General features: G+C 42.3%; 1 long non-coding RNA gene across 2 annotated transcripts in view; it reads left to right on the top strand.

Annotated features, from left to right (window-relative positions):
* LOC122551733 (uncharacterized) overlaps nt 1-19,342 on the top strand; it is a 240,648-nt gene that overhangs the window by 145,260 nt on the left and 76,046 nt on the right. Inside the window, exons 3-4 of one of the 2 annotated variants that reach the window (XR_006312180.2) lie at nt 14,216-14,306; nt 14,728-14,853. The exons of the other annotated variant lie outside the window; for it this stretch is intronic. This is a non-coding gene — a long non-coding RNA (uncharacterized LOC122551733). Of the gene's footprint in view, nt 1-14,215; nt 14,307-14,727; nt 14,854-19,342 lie in introns of those variants that run through there. 2 annotated transcript variants of the gene reach the window in all.

Below are 19,342 nucleotides of genomic sequence, written 5' to 3'. Positions count from 1 at the left end.
GAAGACTGAAATTTTGTATATAGAGACTTATTTTTCAGATTCATTTTCATTTCTGCTCTTGTAATCTATCCCTCTTGAATTGAACTGAATAGATTCCTGAAGAAGGGCTTATGCCCGAAACATCGATTCTCCTGTTCCTTGGATGCTGCCTGACCTGCTGCGCTTTTCCAGCAACTCATTTTCAGCTCTTGAACTGAATGCCAACATTGCATTTGCTTTCCTAACTGTGAACTGAGCCTGCATGTTAACCTGAAGAGAATCCTGACTGAAGAGTCTCAAGTTCCTTTGTGCTTCAGATGTCTGAAGACCTTTTAAAATAGTCTATGCTCTTTTCTTCCTAACAAAGTGCATAACTTCACATTTTCTTACATTCTATTCTATCTGCCACTTCTTCACCCATTCTCCTTGCTTGTCCAAATCCTTCTTCAGCTTATCTGTATCCTCAACACTATGTGCACCTTCTCCCATCTTTGCATCATCTGCCCTCATTTCCTTCCTCCCAGCCTAGTGTTTCCTCTTTCTGCCTACCTTCCTTCTTGAACAGGAATCATTTTCCAGTCCTCTGGGACTCTCCCTGATTCTCGTGATTCCCGAAAGATCACCACCAATGTCTCTACAATCTCTCAATCTCCTTGAAAACTCTGGGATGTAGTCCATCTGGTCAGGGTGATTTATCCAGCTACAGACCTTTCAGCTTCCACAGCACCTTCTCCTTAATGATGGTCTGTATACTCAATCTCTGCTCTGATTTTCTTGAAGTTCTGCCATGCTACTACTGTCTTCCACTGTGAAAACTGATACAAAGTACAGATTCAGTTTCTCAACCATTTCATTGTTCCCCATTACTGTTTCTCCAGCATCACTTTCTAGCAGTCCAATGCCCACTACTGTCTCTCTCCCACCTTTTAAATATCTGAAACAAACCCTTGCAATCTTCTTTTTTATTACTAGCCAGCTCACCCTTACGTTTCATCTTCTCCCTCCTTATTGCTTTTTTTAAATTGTCATCTGCTGAGTTTTAAAGGCTCCCCACAAATCTTTACCAGACAGTATATTTTTTATTCTGCTTTTATGCTGTCCCTGACTTCCTTTGTCAGTCATGCATACCTCATATTCCCTTTAGTATTTTTTTTCTTTTTGGGAGGAATTTCTTCTGTGCCTCCTGAATTACCCCCAGAAACCCCTGCCATTGCTGCTCCACAATCTTCCCTGCTGGGCTATCCTTCCCTGCTGGGCTACCTCCCCTGTTGGGTTACCCTTCCCTTCTGGGCTCCCCTTCTCTGCTGGGCTCCTCTTCCAATCAACGCTGGCCAGCCCTTGTGTCCCTCAATTGTAGAATAGCCACACCTGATTCTAACTTGTCCCTCTCAAACTGCTGAGTGAATTCTATCATATTGTAGTCACTATTCCCTGGGGATTTCTTCACCTTTAGCTCCCTAATCAAGTCTGCCTCAGTACACATCACCAAATCCAGAACTGCCTGTTCCTCTTTGGGATCCACTACAAGCTGCACCAAAAAAGCCATCCCATAGACATTCCATGAATTCCTTTTCTTGAGATCTACTGCTAACCTGATTTTCCCATGATGTGGAGGTGCAGGAGTTGGACTGGAGTGGACAAAGTTAAAAATCACACAATACCAGGAGGTAGTCCAACAGGTTTATTTGGAAGCACTAGCTTTTGGAGGGCTGCTCCTTCATCAGGAGGCAGGTGGAGCGGGATCAAAAGATACAGACTTTCTAGCACAAGATCATAGTGTCATGCAACTGATACGATATATTGAACAAACCTAGATTGCTGTTAAGTCTTTCATCTTTTAGAATGGGTTGCAGGTTTTGATTCATTAATATGTAAATCCCAGAACTTCTTTCAAGCCACATTCTCGAAGTAACTTAAGGTTTATAAAAAAAGGTGACATCTCAGCTCAGACAATGCATTAAAGGTGTGAGACTAAAATCTGTCTGTATTTTAATCTTGAGTCAGACTGGTTCTATTTCCAAAGTAGGAATTTATAAAATGTCATATGGATTGACTGTCTGCATTGACTGCCTGCAGGTTGTGTGCTTTTTGAGCAAAATAGAATGTATCTGCAAATATAATTCTGCAAATGCAAATTTACCCCATAGACTTATATGTATGTGTGCGTGCACGTGAGGGGAGGGGGGGGGGGAGAGAGAGAGAGAGAGAGACAAACAGACAGACAGAGAGAAACAGAGAGAGAAAGAGAGTGTGTGTGAGAGAGATTTTCCCAGTTCACCTACATGTTGCAGCCCTCCATGACAATTGTAATAGTTCCTTTCTTTCATGTCTTTTCTTCCCATGTTCTGAATACTGCTAGGAGGCCTAAACTACTCCCATCAGATAGTGTTTGACTGAGATATTGTCCTTTGTGACAAGGTTTGTGGTTCTTTGTGCACATGCCTGAAAATCAGAATGTCTAGGATCCTGAGCTTTCATATTAGCTGCTCTGGCTCTCACAGACTTCAACCATAACAAGCTGTCTGCTGTATGTCTCCTTTGTTGCATTTTTATTCTGTTCCAAACCTTATACCTTCAAGTTGAGAGTCCAGAATCTCTTTTACTAAACCAGGGATGTTTTCTTTCTCTCTTGTTCTGTATCTCTAACTTAATTTTTTGTTGTTGTATGATTTTCAATTCTTTGGAAGCTTTCCATTTGCAAGAGCTGTTATTTTTTAATTCAAGTGATGAAGTTTTGCTAATTAACAATATTTTCTAAATTTCCCCAATTGACCACACTCTTCAGACTCAGCTCCCCAGATCTTCGTTGCATTTGTTTTTTTTATCAAGCTCTGATATAAGTCCAGCCTTATATGGTCAATTGCACTGATTCTGACTCTTCCTGTATGTTGGTGGGGTTTTGGAATGGTGATAATTTCACCTTTGGGTTTGCCATTTGACTGCATCAGAGGAATCCTGATGTTGCTTCCAACTATTCACAGATTTTGAGCCCTGATTTCTGCCTCCAAAGTAAAATAGATTTCCTGTCCAGCATTAAGTGCTCCATGGATTGAAGAAACTCTGTCTACATCTCACCCATTATAATGACCACTAAACAGCCTAGAATCAATTGATCTTTCAAAGCTTCATATCCGCAACATTGTGATGTAGGACATAAATCCATTTAAAAAGCTTCCATTGGCTCACTCAAATGCTGAGATTGCTGATTATATCTCATTGATTCTCTCATTAAATTTCTTCTGCAGCTTAAATACACCTCAAATGCTTTAATCATACTCTGTCCTACCAGAACATCATCAGATATTGAAGCTACAGGACATAAAAATATCATGACTTGGTGGTACTTCTGTCTTCCATCTAAGCTTGAATCTGTTCTATTGTGCTGAACTTGTTGCTTCCAATGCTTTCACTTCTGAGACTGTTGTGGGCCTTCTGCATTATTAAATGGTAGACATAACAGCAAGGTTACCATGGGAGATGCCATCCCGATGGACAATTGCACTTGAAAGACCTAGATGAGTATCAGACTTTTCCCTTCTTTCTGTTGAAGTGTGTTCTATGTTTATAATCTCGAGAATAAAATCAGTTTTGTGGCCAAGCTTCAGTCTTTTGGGGTTTTTTTAAATCCTCATTCGTGAGAATCTCCCCTTTAAGATGCTGTATTCAAAGTTTTCTGAGGTTATTTTGCTGCCTCCAGATTCTTCTCCTTTTCCAGGGATTTTTTTCTGGATGTTTTCTGAAGCCTTTTCCTGTCTACCAAGTCTTTCCAGTTGAGCTGTGTATCTTGGACTCTGCTAGACATCTCTATGCCTTTCTTATGCTTTGAACTTATACCGCTATGTGCGTAATGATACATATGTCTGAACTATCGCTGGATGTGGATATTTGCACTTACACTGCCTCTGATGCTGCTTGCTCCTTAGCTTTAAGTAGAGTTCTTCCATTCCTAATGGGCCGTAATGTTCCTTAATTTATATCTGTACATTGCAGGTTATTAAATAAAGCTCTCTTGGTAATCTCTAAGACCTCCCACTTTACATGTTCATTTCGGTCTAATGTCGTCTCTCCTACTAATGTCAATGGTACCATTTGTTACATCACGGTGTACCACACAAACTTATGTGAGTCATGGGTTAAACTACAGATGGAAAATTGATGTAAATCCTAAGAACCTTGTTACAGGAAACACTTCAAAGTCAAATTAAAGATACACTGAACTGCAAACATAATATGATGGTTGATGGGCTTTTAGATAAAAGGATATTTTATACTTCTTACCCTAGCAGAAAAGGTTAAAAGGAGATCTGATGGAAATCGTCTGAAGGGTTCTGAATTAAAAAGTGCAAAACTGTAAAGACTTAGTCAGCAATTGAGGGGGGGGGGGGAAGGAAAAAATCTCAAAAAATTTCAGGGAAAAGTTAGGAAATTTCTTTTGATGTAGAAGGGTGTTAAAAGGAAACTTTTCCTACCAGCATTAGGAGAGGAAGCAGAAACACTAATAACTTAAAATGGAAGCTGAGAACTGTTTGAAGAAGATATAAAATTATATGACATAAAGGGAGGACAATGGCACAAAGTCAATACCTCTTCAGAGAGGACTAATTGCCTCCTTCTGTTCAATAAAGTTCTCTAATTTCATTGTTGACCTGGAAAAAAATGCAGTTCAATTTTCTTTTAAGTTGTTGTGCTACAATAAGAACATTCATGACACTTACATTAAAAAAAAATTCAGGCTATGAATAATGCTGACAAGAACACATTTATTGACCACCCCAGTAACCTCAGCAGGGGCGAGTGTATCTTCTTGGAATTGTACAATTCACTTGTTGATATTATTGCCTAATCCTGATAGAGAATTCCAGAGTGAAAGGTCAGAAATGTCAAAAATGTAGAAACTTAAGATTGACCTTACAGCTGATGATGCTTACATGATATTGTTAGTCCTATACTGGCAATTTGGCCCTCAAACCCATGTTGACTCTCTGCAAAAAGCAATTTAGTCAGTTTCACTTACCTGCCCTTTTCCTGTAACCCATGATATTTTCTCCAGGTGTTTATCTTTATAAAAAACACAAGTGAATCTACAGTGTGTAACAGACAGGCAGGAGGCAGGAGCAAGCCAGGCAGCATCTTGAGGGGGCAATGTCAATGTTTTGGGTGTAACCCTTCTTCAGGACTGATGGTGGGTGTAGGGGGAGCTGCAGATAAAGGGGGCGGTGGGGGCAGGATGGTAAAGTAGGGATAGGTGAAGGGTACGACTTGGTTGGTCAACGGGAGGAATGAATCCAGTTGGTGGCAGGGAGAAGTAGAAGGGAGAGGGAGGGAGTTGGGGGATGAAGGGAGGTTATTTGAAAATGGAGAACTCAATGTTGAGTCCTTCAGGCTGTAGGCTGCCCAGATGGAAGATGAAGTGTTGTTCCTCCAATTTGCAATTTATTTAATTGTGGCAATGGAGGACGTCAAGGATAGTCATATTGGAAATGAAGTAGGAAGGAGAGTTCAAATGGGCACGAATTGGGATGTCCAGTCGGGCCCAGCTGCAATGCTTGGCAAATCGTTCCCTACGTTTATGTTTGTCTCCGCAATGTAGGGAAGACCATATCAGGAGTACCTGATGCAGTAAACTAGTTTTGAGTAGAGGCAGGTGAACCTCTGTCTCACCTGGAAGGACTGTTTGCAGCCCTGGATGGAGGTGAGGGGGTGTGGTGTACTGGCAGGTTTTGCATCTTTTCCAGTTGCAAGGGAAGGTACTGGGGTTTGGGGGTTTAATGGGGATAATGAGGCAAACCAAGGACTGTCGAAGGGAATGCTCCTTATAGAAAGCAGAGATGGGTAGGAAGGGGAAGATGTTCTTGATGCTGGGGGTCTAGTTGGAGTTGATGGAACTGTTTAAGGATGATACATTGGATGTAGAGACTAGTGGGGAGGTAGGTGAGGACAAGGGGGACTGTGCCTTTCTTGTGCTTGTTGGGAGGGCGTGGAGTTAGATCAGTGGAACAGGGAATAATGTGGTGCAGTGGAGAGCAGTCTGGATGACAGAGGGAGGAATTGCATGTTGTTTGAAATAGGTGGACATCTGGGATGCTTGTGAGTGGAATGTCTCCGCGTCTGAGCAGATGTGGTGAAGGTGAAGGAATTAGAAGAACGGGATAGAGTTCTTGCAGAATACTGGATGGGAGGGGGTGTAGTCCTGGTAGTTATGGGAGTCTGTGGGTTTGTAGTAAGCCATAATCTCCAAATAGACGTTTACTGCAAACCCACAGACTCCCATAACTACCCGACTTCACTTCCTCCCACCCAGTATCCTGCAAGGACTCCATCCCATTCTCCCAATTCCTCTGCCTCCGCCACACAGACTTGGATGAGGAGACATTCCACTCCCAAGCATCCCAGATGTCCATCTATTTAGAATAACGTGCTTTTCCTCCCTCAGTGATCCAGACAGCCCTCCACTGCACCACCTCCATTCCCTGTTCCACTGCTCTAAACACACCCCGTCCAAGCACAATAAAGAAGAATCCTCTTTGTCCTCACCTACCACCCCACCAGTCTCTGCATGCAACACATCATCCTTAAACACTTTCGCCAATTCCAACTAGACCCCCATCATCAAGAACATCTTCCCCTCCCCACCCCTCTCTGCATTCCCTCCGAATGTCCTTGGTTAGTGCCACTCACCCCACTAACCCCCTCAAACCCCCAGGTACCTTCCCGTGCAACCAGAAAAGATGCAAAACTTGCCATCACTTCACCCCCCTCACCTCCATCCAGGGCCCCAAACAGTCCTTCCAGGTGTGACAAAGGTTCATCTCCTCTCCTCCAACCCATTTTACTGCATCAGGTGCTCCCGATGTGGTCTTCTCTACATCGAGGAACCAAATGTAAACGTAAGGAACGGTTTGCCGATTATCGCAACTGGGCCCATAGGGACCGACCGGACCTCCCAGACACTGCCCATTTTAATTCCCCTTCCCACTGTCTTTCCGACATGACCATCCTTGGCCTCCTCCATTGCCACAACGAACCAAACCGCAAATTGGAGGAACAACACCTCATCTTCTGACTGGGCAGCCTATAGCCCGGAGCACTCAACAATGAGTTCTCAAGTTTCAAATAACCTCCCTTCCGATTCCCTGAATCCCAACCCAGCCTCTTTCCCTCCCTTCCTCTCCTCCCTGCCACCAACTGGATTCATTCCTCCAATTGACCAACCAGATTGCACCCTCTACCTGCCTTCACCTATCCCCACTTCACCACCCTGCCCCCGCCACCCCCTTTACCTGCAGTTCCTCTGACACCCTCCCAGTCCTGAAGAAGGGTTGTACCCGAAATGTCAATTTCTCCACCTCTGGATGCTGCTAGTGTTCCTCCAGCATCCTGCATGTTTACTTTGGATTCCAGCATCTGTAGTTTTTTTTGTCTCCATTACCAATATATTTCAGATCATAACTACTTGCTGTGAAAAAGGTTTTCCTCAAGTACCCTCTAGTTCTTTACATTAAGTATGTCTTCTCTGATTCCTAACCTTTCCACCAATAGGAATAATTTATCTCTGTCTAATCTGTTAGAGCTTTTGGGCTTTTGAACAATTTTCAGTAATAGATGTTAAATGGGATCAAAATATGATTGAAGTATTATTGATGCATTGCTGGATTGTATGATGTTGATTGTACAGTCAGTAGCCATGGTTCATTGATTATTAAAGTTTTGGATACTTAGTCTAATTGTAAGGATGCTGATCAACCTCTGATTTAAGTGGTGTTAATCTTCTTGAGTGTTTTTGCTACTGTGTCAAGCCAGGCAAATAGAGTCATAGAGTCATAGAGATGTACAGCATGGAAACAGACCCTTTGGCCCATATCCCTCCAAACCCTTCCAATTAATATACCCATCCAAATGCCTCTTAAATATTACAATTGTGCCAGCCTCCACCATATCCTCTGGCAGTTCACTCCATACACGTACCACTCTCTGCGTGAAAACATTGCCCCTTAGGTCTCTTTTATATCTTTCCCCTCTCACCCTAAACCTATGCCCTCTAGTTCTGGACTCCCCAACCGCAGGGAAAAGACTTTGCCTATTTATCCTATCCATGCTCCTCATAATTTCGTAAATCTCTATAAGGTCACCCCTCAGCCTCCGACGCTCCAGGGAAAACAGCCCCAGCCTGTTCAGCCTGTCCCTGTAGCTCAGATCCTTCAACCCAGGCAACATACTTGGAAATCTTTTCTGAACCCTTTCAAGTTTCACAACATCTTTCCGATAGGAAGGAGACCAGAATTGCACACAATATTCCAACAGTGGCCTAACCAATGTCCTGTACAGCCGCAACATGACCTCCCAACTCCTGTACTCAATACTCTGACCAATAAAAGAAAGCATGCCAAACGCCTTCTTCACTATCCTATCTACCTGCAACTCCACTTTCAAGGAGCTATGAACCTGCATTCCAAGGTCTCTTTGTTCAGCAACACTCCTGAGGACCTTACCATTAAGTGTATACGTCCTGCTAAGATTTGCTTTCCCAAAATGCAGCACCTCGCATTTATCTGAATTAAACTCCATCTGCCACTTCTCAGCCCATTGGCCCATCTGGTCGAGATCCTGTTGTAATCTGAGGTAACCCTCTTCGCTGTCCACTACACCTCCAATTTTGGTGTCATCTGCAAATTTACTAACTGTACCTCTTATGCTCGCATCCAAATCATTTATGTAAATGACAAAAAGTAGAGGGCCCAGCACAGATCCTTGTGGCACTCCACTGGTCCCAGGCCTCCAGTCTGAAAAACAACCCTCCACCACCACTCTCTGTCTTCTACCTTTGAGCCAGTTCTGTATTCAAATGGCTAGTTCTCCTTATATTCTATGAGATCTAACCTTGCTAATCAGTCTCTCATGGGGAACCCTGTTGAACGTCTGACTGAAGTCCATATAGATCACATCTACTGCTCTGCCCTCATCAATCCTCTTTGTTACTTCATCAAAAAACTTAATCAAGTTTGTGAGACATGTTTTCCCACGCACAAAGCTATGTTGACTATCCCGAATCAGTCCTTGCCTTTCCAAATACATGTACATCCTGCCCCTCAGGATTCCCTCCAACAACTTGCCCACCACCGAAATCAGGCTCACTGGTCTATAGTTCCATGGCTTGTCCTTACCACCCTTCTTAAACAGTGGCACCACGCTAAGCAACCTCCAGTCTTCTGGCACCTCATCTGTGACCATCGATGATACAAATATCTCAGCAAGAGGCCCAGCAAACACTTCTCTAGCTTCTCACAGAGTTCTCGGGTACACCTGATTAGGTCCTGGGGATTTATCCACCATTAACCGTTTCAAGACATCCAACACTTCCTCCTCTGTAATCTGGACATTTTGCAAGATGTCACCATCTATTTCCCTACAGTCTATATCTTCCATAACCTTTTCCACAGTAAATACTGATGCAAAATATTCATTTAGTATCTCCCCCATACAAAGGCCGCCTTGCTGATCTTTGAGAGGCCCTATTCTCTCCCTAGTTACCCTTTTGTCCTTAATATATTTGTAAAAACCCTTTGCATTCTCCTGAATTCTATTTGCCAAAGCTATCTCATGTCCCCGTTTTGCCCTCCTGATTCCCGTCTTAAGTATACTCCTACTTTCTTTATACTCTTCTAAGGATTCACTCGTTCTATCCTGTCTGTACTTGACATATGCTTTCTTCTTTTTCTAAACCAAACCCTCAATTTCTTTAGTCATCCAGCATTCCCTATAGTTACCAGCCTTCCCTTTCAACCTGACAGGAATATACTTTCTCTGGATTCTTGTTATCTCATTTCTGAAGGCTTCCCATTTTCCAGCCGTCCCTTTACCTGCGAACATCTACCTCCAATCAGCTTTTGAAAGTTCTTGCATAATACCGTCAAAATTGGCCTTTCTCCAATTTAGAACTTCAAGTTTTAGATCTGGTCCTTTTCCATCACTATTTTAAAACGAATAGAATTATGGTCACTGGCCCCAAAGTGCTCCCCCACTGATACCTCAGTCACCTGCCCTGCCTTATTTCCCAACAGTAGGTCGATTTTTGCACCTTCTCTAGCAGGTACACCCACATACTGAATCAGAAAATTGTCTTGTACACACTTAGGAAATTCCTCTCCACCTAAACCTTTAACACTATGGCAGTCCCAGTTGATGTTTGGAAAGTTAAAATCCCCACCCTATTATTTTTACAGATAGCTGAGATCTCCTTACAAGTTTGTTTCTCAATTTCACTCTGATTATTGGGGGGTCTATAATACAATCCCAAAAAGCTTATCATCCCTTTCTTATTTCTCAGTTCCATCCAAATAACTTCCCTGGATGTATTTCCAGGAATATCCTCCCTCAGCACAGCTGTAAAGCTATCACTTATCAAAAATGCCACTTCCCCTCCTCTTTTGCCTCCCTTTCTATCCTTCCTGTAGCATTTGTATCCTGGAATATTCCGCTGCCAGTCCTGTCCATCCCTGAGCCATGTTTCCGTAATTGCTATGATATCCCAGTCCCATGTTCCTAACCATGCCCTGAGATCATCTGCCTTCCCTGTTAGTTTAGTCCTACCTTGTCCCTGCCTGCCCTGACTGTTTGACTCACTTCTGTTCTCAGCTGTACCCATCTCAGATCGATCTCTTTCCTCACTATCTCTCTGGGTCCCACGCCCCCACCTTAGTAGTTTAAATCCTCCCAAGCAGTTCTAGCAAATTGCCCTGCCAGTATATTAGTCCCCTTCCAATTTAGGTGCAATCCATCCTTCTTGTACAGGTCACTTCAACCCCAAAAGAGATTCCAATGATCCAAAAATGTGAATCCTTCTCCCGTACACCAGCTCCTCAGCCATGCATTCATCTGCTCTATCCTCCTATTCCTGCCCTCACTAGCTCGTAGCACTGGGAGTAATCCAGATATTACTACCCTTGAGGACCTCATTTTTAAAATTCTACCTAACTCTCTGTAATCTCCCTTCAGAGTCTCAACCTTTTCCCTTCCAATGTTGTTGGTTCCAATGTGGACAATGACCTCCTGCTGGCCCCTCTCCCCCGTGAGAACATTCTGCACCCTCTCTGAGACATCCTTGATCCTGGCACCAGGGAAACAACACACCATTCTGCTTTTTCGCTGCTGGCCACAGAAATGTCTGTCTGTACCTCGGACTACAGAATCCCCTAACACAATTGATCTCTTGCAAGCTGACGTACCCCTCGTTGCATTACAGCCAGTCTCAATACTAGAGACTTGGCTGTTCATGCTACGTTCCCCTGAGAATCCATCACCCCCTACATTTTCCAAAACAGCATACCTGTTTGAAATAGGTATATCCACAAAAGATCCCTGCTCTAGCTGCCTACCTCTCTTACCCTTCCTAGAGTTAACCCATCTATGTGACTGTATCTGAGACCTTCCCCCCTTTCTATAACTGCCATCCATCACATACTGTAGCTTTTGCAAATTTCTCATCGCTTCTATTTGTCTCTCCAACCGATCCACTCGATCTGATAAGATTTGCATCCAACAGCATTTATGGCAGATAAAATCCGCAGTAACCCTTAAACTCTCTTTAAACTCCCACATCTGACAAGAAGTACATATCACTGCAAAGGCCATTTTTGCTCCTTCACAATCTACAGACCCAGAAAATAACACCTCTTATTCCTCTACAAACATTGCCCCAGGTTAAATTAATAGCTATGGCTTATATTTTAAGTTTAATCAAGAGACTTATCTCCAAAAACATATAATCAAGAAAGAATCCACTGTAGCCACTACTGCAGCCTTTCTATTGGACAGACTTAAAAAACAATTAACTTATCTGATTCTGTGCTGTGAACTTCGCCCAACAGTTCCTCCAAGATTAGTTGTCGATTTCACGGTTTGTTAATTTTCCCAGATGCACTCCGATGTCCAGCGATACACGCATTCAAACAGCAAAGGCAGTAACTGTGCAGGTTAAGTTATCTAATTGCAACTGAGTAAATTTAGGAAAGTGTGATTATTTTGAAGTGTCAGGGGCTGACCTACTTATTGCAGCCAACACATCTCATCCCTGCTCTTATATTGGCAATATTGGACAAAACAAATGTGTGGAATGTGGGCATCACTGGTTATGCTCTAGCATTTATTGTGTATACTTAACTTCCCTTAGTTACTGGTGTGTTGCCTTCTGGAGCCATTGTTGCCCAGCAGGAATGTGTTGTTGCTGTTATATGGGGCTTTGGTGAGGCCACAGCTTGGACATTGTGTGCAGTTCTGGTCGCCTTTTCTGAGGAAGGATGCTCTTGCTCTTGAGGGAGTGTAGCGAAGGTTTATTCCGGGGAGGGTGGGACTGACAAATGAGGAGAGATTGACTAGGTTAGGATTGTTTTTACTGGAGTTCAGATGAAAGAGGGGTGGGATCTCATACAGACTTATAAATTTCTAACAGGACTAGACAGGGTAGATGCAGAGTGGCTGTTCTCAATGGTGGGTGTGTCCAGAACCAAGGGTCACAGTATGGGGATTCAAGGTGCACCATTTAGAACGGAGATGAGGAAACATTTCTTCACTCAAAGAGTGGTGAGCTTGTGGAATTCATTACCACAGGAAGTAGTTGATGCCAAAACATTGAATGTGTTCAAGAGGCGGCTAGAAATAGCACTTGGACAAATGGGATCATAGGTTACGGGGAGAAATCAGGATTTGGCTACTGAGTTGGATGATCAGCCATGATCATGATGAATGGTGAAGCAGCCTCAAGGGCTGAATGGCTTCCTCCTGCTCCTATCTTCTATCTATGTTGTATAGGTGCATCAATGCATAGGAAGGTAGTTCCAAGATTTTGTAATCGTGATGGTACAGGCACAATGATGTGGGATAGCATGTGGCTTGGAGGAGAACCTGGAGGGACATGTTAATCAGACAGTCCAGTTAATCTTCTGATTAATAGAGACCGTAAAGATATTTTAGATTTAGAATTTTAGCATTAAATTTTATTGTCACATGTGCTCAAGTACAGAGATACAGGGGTGCTGTGAAAAGTTTACAATGTCGCCATTCACGGTACCATCTTAAATATAATGTACCTAGGTACAAACTCCGAGGTAAAAAGTAGAAAAATAAAGAAATGAGTTAAAAGTTTAACATTACAGTACTAACCAGTTTAAAGTAATGAATAAGAAGTTAAAAGTTCCAAGTTATAATCCTTCTTTAGCCATGAGCCTGTAGTCACTCTGCGCCGGGCTTTCTCCATGAGGGCTCAATCTCTCTCATGCGCTGAGCTTGATCTCTTTCTTACACTGGGATCGATCTCTTGATCCCTGCACCTTTGCGTTGCTGTCTCACCACTGACTCCCATCCGGGTTCACCAGCCACCTCACCACAGGCCGTCAGAGTCCCACTTTGGTGCCATTCCAGGCCACCAGCCACTTCCATGATGCCACTAACTGTCAGAGTCCTGCCCAGGTGCACCAACTGTCTCATGGCTGAGCAGCAAATTCGCTGCTGTGTGGCCCCACCCACTGACGTCCATGACCAATCTCCCTCCAAAAGGCAAGTAGAGAGAAAAAAATAGGAAGAATTAAAAGAAATGAAAGAAAACATTTGAGAAAAGAAGAAAGAACAATGGTCAGAGTGGATGGTCTCCAGCTCAGGAGCCCTATTTTGCCGTCAGATTAGATATATAAATATTTAATTAATGATGTCATTCCATAGTTCTGGAAAGAAAAATAATGTTATGACATATGAAGAAAAACTGGATTGACTAGGCTTGTACTCCCTGGAATTTAGAAGAATGAGGGGGGATTTCATAGAAACATATAATATCCTGGACAGGGTAGATGCGGGTAGAATGTTCCTGATGTTGGCAAAGTCCAGACGTAGCGGTCACAGTCTAAGAATATGGGGTAAGCCATTCAGGGCTGAGATGATGGAAAATTGCTTCACACAGAGAGTTGTGAACCTGTGGAATTCTCTCCTACAGAGAGGTGCTGGGGCCAGTTCATTAGATATATTTAAGAGGAAGCTGGAGGTGGCTAAAGGGATCGAGGGGTATGGAGAGAAAGCGGGAATGAAATACTGAGATTCCATGATCAGCCAAAATCATATTGAATGGTGATGCAAACTCAAAGGGCCAAATGGTCTACTCCTGCACCTATGTTCTCTGTTTCGGTGTTTCAATTATTCCAGCTGGTCAATAGTTGGCAGCTATATATTATGAATACTATATTCTTTTTATTAGGCAAAGCCGAGATATCATTCTCCTTGTGCTAACACGGGCTGCTTCATTATTAAGGAATGCAGCTGAGTTCTGTTCATTTTTTGGTGAAGAGGTAAGCATATACTGGAGAAAAGGTAACTACTCTTGCAATGATGCATCCCAAGCATTCATAAAAGATAATTCTGTTTAATTCTGCTAGCAACCCATTAAGTGCTGACCAGGAAAGCCTGATGCAGCACATGATAAATGTATGAATTGACATACACCTCAAAAAGCTTTGCTAATTGGCAACAACATACAAAATGAGATGATTAATAATACTATTTGTTTCGCTGAATAATCAACAGGTGGAATTCTGTGTATGCGTGTGCCTGTGTGTATTTGATATAGACTGTCATGCCCCATTTTGTGACAACTGCTTATAGATTATCCTTTTACAATTGAAACAAATTGATATCTTTTTTATTCAGAAATATCTATGCTTCCAAACCAGTTTGATTTATTTGACTAATTGTGAACGTTATTTTTTTCAGATCCAAACAAGTTGAATTTTTAAAGTTTATTTTTAATTCATTCATGGGATGTGGGTGTTGCTGACTGGGCCAGCATTTATTACCCACCCTTAATTGCTCAGAGGGCAAGAGTCAACTACATTACTGTGGTTCTGGAGTCACATGTTGACAGACGAGGTAAGGATGGCAGTTTCCTTCCCTAGAGGACATTAGTGAACCAGATGGGGGGTTTTCCAACGATCAACCATGGTCTTCATTATAGTCCAAATTTCAGATATTTATTGAATTCAAATTCCACCATTTGATTTGAACCTGGGTCCCCAGAATATTTCTTGGGTCTTGAGATTAACAGTTCAGTGTTACATTAATAAAATGTAAGTCTACAAGCTCTTTGGATTGCTAACATTGATTTTAGGGCAAATTATTGAAAAAAATCAATTTTTTAATAGTACACAGAAAGTAGGCGTCATTGGCAAGGCCAACATTTACCACCAACTGCTAACTGCCTTTGTGAAGGTGACATTAAACCATCTCTTGAATACAACTGAGTGGTTTTCTGTGGTGCTTTTGTAGATAGTAATCATCAAACACTTTAATATGCATCACCTAAAAGCTAGATCAGGTAAGGATAGCTAAAGCACTCCTAAAGGGATTAATGAATGAGATGGTTTTTTAGAAGAATCTGGTCACTTCATAGTCACTATTACTGATTCTAGCTTTTCATTTCAATTTGCTTAATTTGCTGAATATAGTTTTCTCAGCAGCTTTTGTAGGATTTGATCTAATGTTAGTAAATCGTAAGTTTGATGTGAAAACTACCATGCTATCTTGCAAGTCAATGCCATAAAAAGTTAAATTATTCAATGAAGCATATCGATGTATGAGTAAATTATAAATAACCATTAAAATTTTCAAACACTCAGCAAACTATTCACTGCAAATCATTTGAAGTTTTTAACAATCAAGTTGGTACATCTCTAGTTACTTGTCAACTCATTCCTGTAAACTGGGTCCATGTTACATTATTAACTTCTCTTTGAGGATAGAGACACACACTTGTGCAAAACACATTCAATCTTCAAAGTTGAAATGGCTTTTGCAGCTTTCAAAGCAAATATCCATTTCCTAACATGCAAAAAAACCCACTGCAATAAACCTTTACTCTTGACTATGATCAGGTATATTGTGCAGCTTCATTTCAAACTTCAAAAAATCACTTAATTCTCTGAAGAAACAAAAACGTACAAAAAAGAAGTTCAAAAATACTGTAGTCTGCAAAAAAAGGAACATAGGTCCTTGAAATTATTCCACAGCATCTTGTCAGAAAGAACCAAAGTCCTATGGGATCAGACAAGACTTTTGAAGAAGTTGTTCAGTGAGAGACCCTTGCATGCATTGCTCCTCAGCGTATTGTCTGAAGCCATTATGGGGGAAAGTTTCCTTCATGCACAATGAGTAATAAAATTATAAACGCATTCCTTAAAAATGGATTTAGGATTTAATTAGTAGTACACAGAAGAAATTACCATCCCTAACATTGCACTATTCAATTCTAAAAGCAATTGGTCTAGCTATGTTAAAACAGTTTTCTGGGCTTTCTGTGTGGTTGGTTTTTACACGATAATGATAGATTACACTGAATGATAATGTTACACTGAATAAAAGCAATAATTACATTGATATAATATTCTCATTGTCCTTCTTACTTTGACTACACCTAATTTAAATGTGCTTACTCACCGTATGAAATTTATATACCCAGGACATTGCAAATGTTAGTCAAATTGAACGTAATTCCATTCAAAACATTCATTTTACTTTCCTTCTTATTAGGCATTTATGGTTGTTAAATGAATTTAGCAATAGTAGTCTGTCTCCTTTTCCTGACATTAGTCAATTAGGTGCATTAGAAAATTCAGCATAAAAATTGGAGTTTGATATGATTTCTTTCATATTAGATTCTTCATTAAGACAACAAAAGGATGAGAACTTCTGCATCTCACAGAGATTAACTATTCCTTAAAAGGTTTCCAAGAGATAACAGTACACTTTATAAATTATCTCCTCTTATGCTCTGTGTAGTATTAAAGGAAACTGTCTTCATAAATGTTCTCATATTTCCATTATTTGAACATTAAAATGTGTTGCCCAATACAATGATATTATTGGGACAGTAAAGTGTATTTTGTGGATTTTAATTGTCAGTGGGTTTCTGGAGGGAATGGATAGTACTTAGAGTGGAGGGGAAAAGGGTAATGACACTAATAAATTAGTTTGCTGCTCTTGTGCAACAGAATAATTCTGAGCCAATTTTAACATCTGTATCTCTTTTAAACACATTGGTTAGCATCACCTGTCCTGTCAGAGGAGTAGCAGAAAACAGTGGAATATCCCATTGACAAGGGCCTGCCAACCCAGAGTATGAACTTCACTGTTTATCTCCTGGTTAGAAAAGATGAGCCTGACAGGTTTTCTTGAGTTGTTAATAATCATGTCTTTTGTTCTGAAACTGACCTGGGTTAAAACATGAAATGACTAATACAAGTCCTAAAATGCAATGATTGCACTCAAAATCCACACACATAACTACAAGTTATAGGTAGAGGTAAGTAAATTTTGGAGAAAGTGAGGACTGCAGATGCTGGAGTACCAGAGTTGAAAAATGTGGTGCTGGAAAAACACAGCAGGTCAGGCAGCATCCGAGGAGCAGGAGAATCGACGTTTCGGGCATAAGCCCTTCTTCAGGAATGAGGCTGGTGTGCCAAGCAGGCTGAGATAAAAGGTAGGGGGGAGGGAATTTGGGGGAGGGACGCTGGGAATACGATAGGTGGAAGGAGGTGAGAGTGAGGGTGATAGGCCAGAGAGGGGGTGGGGGCAGAGAGGTCGGGAAGAAGATTGCAGGTCAAGAGGGCGGTGCTGAATCCGAGGGTTGGGACTGAGATAAGGTGGGGGGAGGGGGAAATGAGGAAGCTGGAGAAATCTACATTCATCCCGTGTGGTTGGAGGGTTCCTAGGCGGAAGATGAGGCGCTCTTCCTCCAGGTGTCGTGTGACCAGGGTCTGGCGATGGACGAGGCCAAGAACCTGCATGTCATTGGTGAAGTGGGAGGGGGAGTTAAAGTGTTCAGCCATGGGGTGGTTGGGTTGGTTGGTGCGGGTGTCCCAGAGGTGTTCTCTGAAATGTTCTGCAAATTCCCAATATAGAGGAGACCACATCGGGTGCAGCGGATACAGTAAATAATGTGTGTGGAGGTGCAGGTGAATTTGCGACGGATATAGAAGGATCCATTGGGGCCTTGGAGGGAGGTGAGGGTGGAGGTGTGGACACAGGTTTTGCACTTCTTACGGTTGCAGGGGAAGGTGCTGGGAGTGGAGGTTGGTTTGGTGGGGGGTGTGGACCTGATGAGGGAGTCGCGGAGGGAGTGGTCTCTCCTGAATGCTGATAGGGGTGGAGAGGGAAATATATCCCTGGTAGTGGGGTCTGTCTGGAGGTGGCGAAAATGACGGAGGATGATACAATGTATCCGGAAGTTGGTGGGGTGGAAGGTGAGGAACAGTGGTGTTCTGTCCTGGTGGCGATTGGAGGGGTGGGGTTCAAGGGCGGGGGTGTGGGAAGTGGAGGAGATGTGGTGGAGAGCGTCGTTGACCACGTCGGAGGGGAAATTGTGGTCTTTGAAGAAGGAGGCCATTTGAGTTGTTTGACAGTGGAATTGGTTCTCCTAGGAGCAGATGCGCTGGAGGCGGAGGAATTGGGAATATGGGATGGCGTTTTTACAGGGGCAGGGTGGGAGGGTGTGTAATCTAGGTAGCTGTCGGTTTGTAGTAAATGTCTGTGTTGAGTCGGTCGCCCGAGATAGAAATGCAGAAGTCCAGGAAGGGGAGGGAGGAGTCTGAGATGGTCCAGATAAATTTGAGGTTGGGGTGGAAAGTGTTAGTAAAGTGGATGAACTGTTTAACCTCCTCGTGGGAGCACGAGGTAGCGCCAATACAATCATCGATGTAGCGGAGGAAAAGGTGGGGGGTGGTGCCAGTGTAACTGAGGAAGATGGACTGTTCCATTTATTCGACGAAGAGGCAGGCATAGCTGGGGCCTAAGTAAATTTTGCAAAATACTAAATAATGAAGATAGGAGTCAGTTTACAGTATTCTGGGTCAGGCTGAGGGATTCACTGGTTTTTGTTTCTCAATTGATATAATATTTGAAAATGTGACCAGAACTTCCCATTTCTTTTGAAGACATTACTGTAGAAATTCAGAGTCTCTTTCATAGAATTCAATGTCTGCTTGCAGGAACATAGATAAAATCACAGAATTGTTACAGTACAGGAGAAGGCTATTCACCTCATTGTGTCTGCACTAACTCTGAGCATTTTGATTTAGTGTTAGTCTCCTGTCTTTTCACTGTAGCACTGCACAGTGTTTCTATTTAAATAAGCAGCCGGTGCCCCTTTGAATGCCTTATATGAACTTGCCTCCAACACACTACCAGGTAGTGCATTCCATATCCTGTCTTTTTGCTGTGTGTGATAATCTTTTCTCACCTCATATATGCTTTTTGCAAAACACTTTAAAACCAGTCCCTCTGGTTCTCATTCCATTATTTCAAATCCTCGTTTCACCTTCTCTTAACAAAGGGC

The sequence above is a fragment of the Chiloscyllium plagiosum genome, unplaced genomic scaffold, assembly GCF_037043375.1.
Source record: "Chiloscyllium plagiosum isolate Xiang-an unplaced genomic scaffold, Cpla_swu_hap1 HiC_scaffold_7, whole genome shotgun sequence".
Classification (NCBI taxonomy): domain Eukaryota; kingdom Metazoa; phylum Chordata; class Chondrichthyes; order Orectolobiformes; family Hemiscylliidae; genus Chiloscyllium; species Chiloscyllium plagiosum.
The sequence above is the reverse complement of the archived record's forward strand: the minus strand, read 5'-3'. Positions and strand labels throughout refer to the sequence as shown.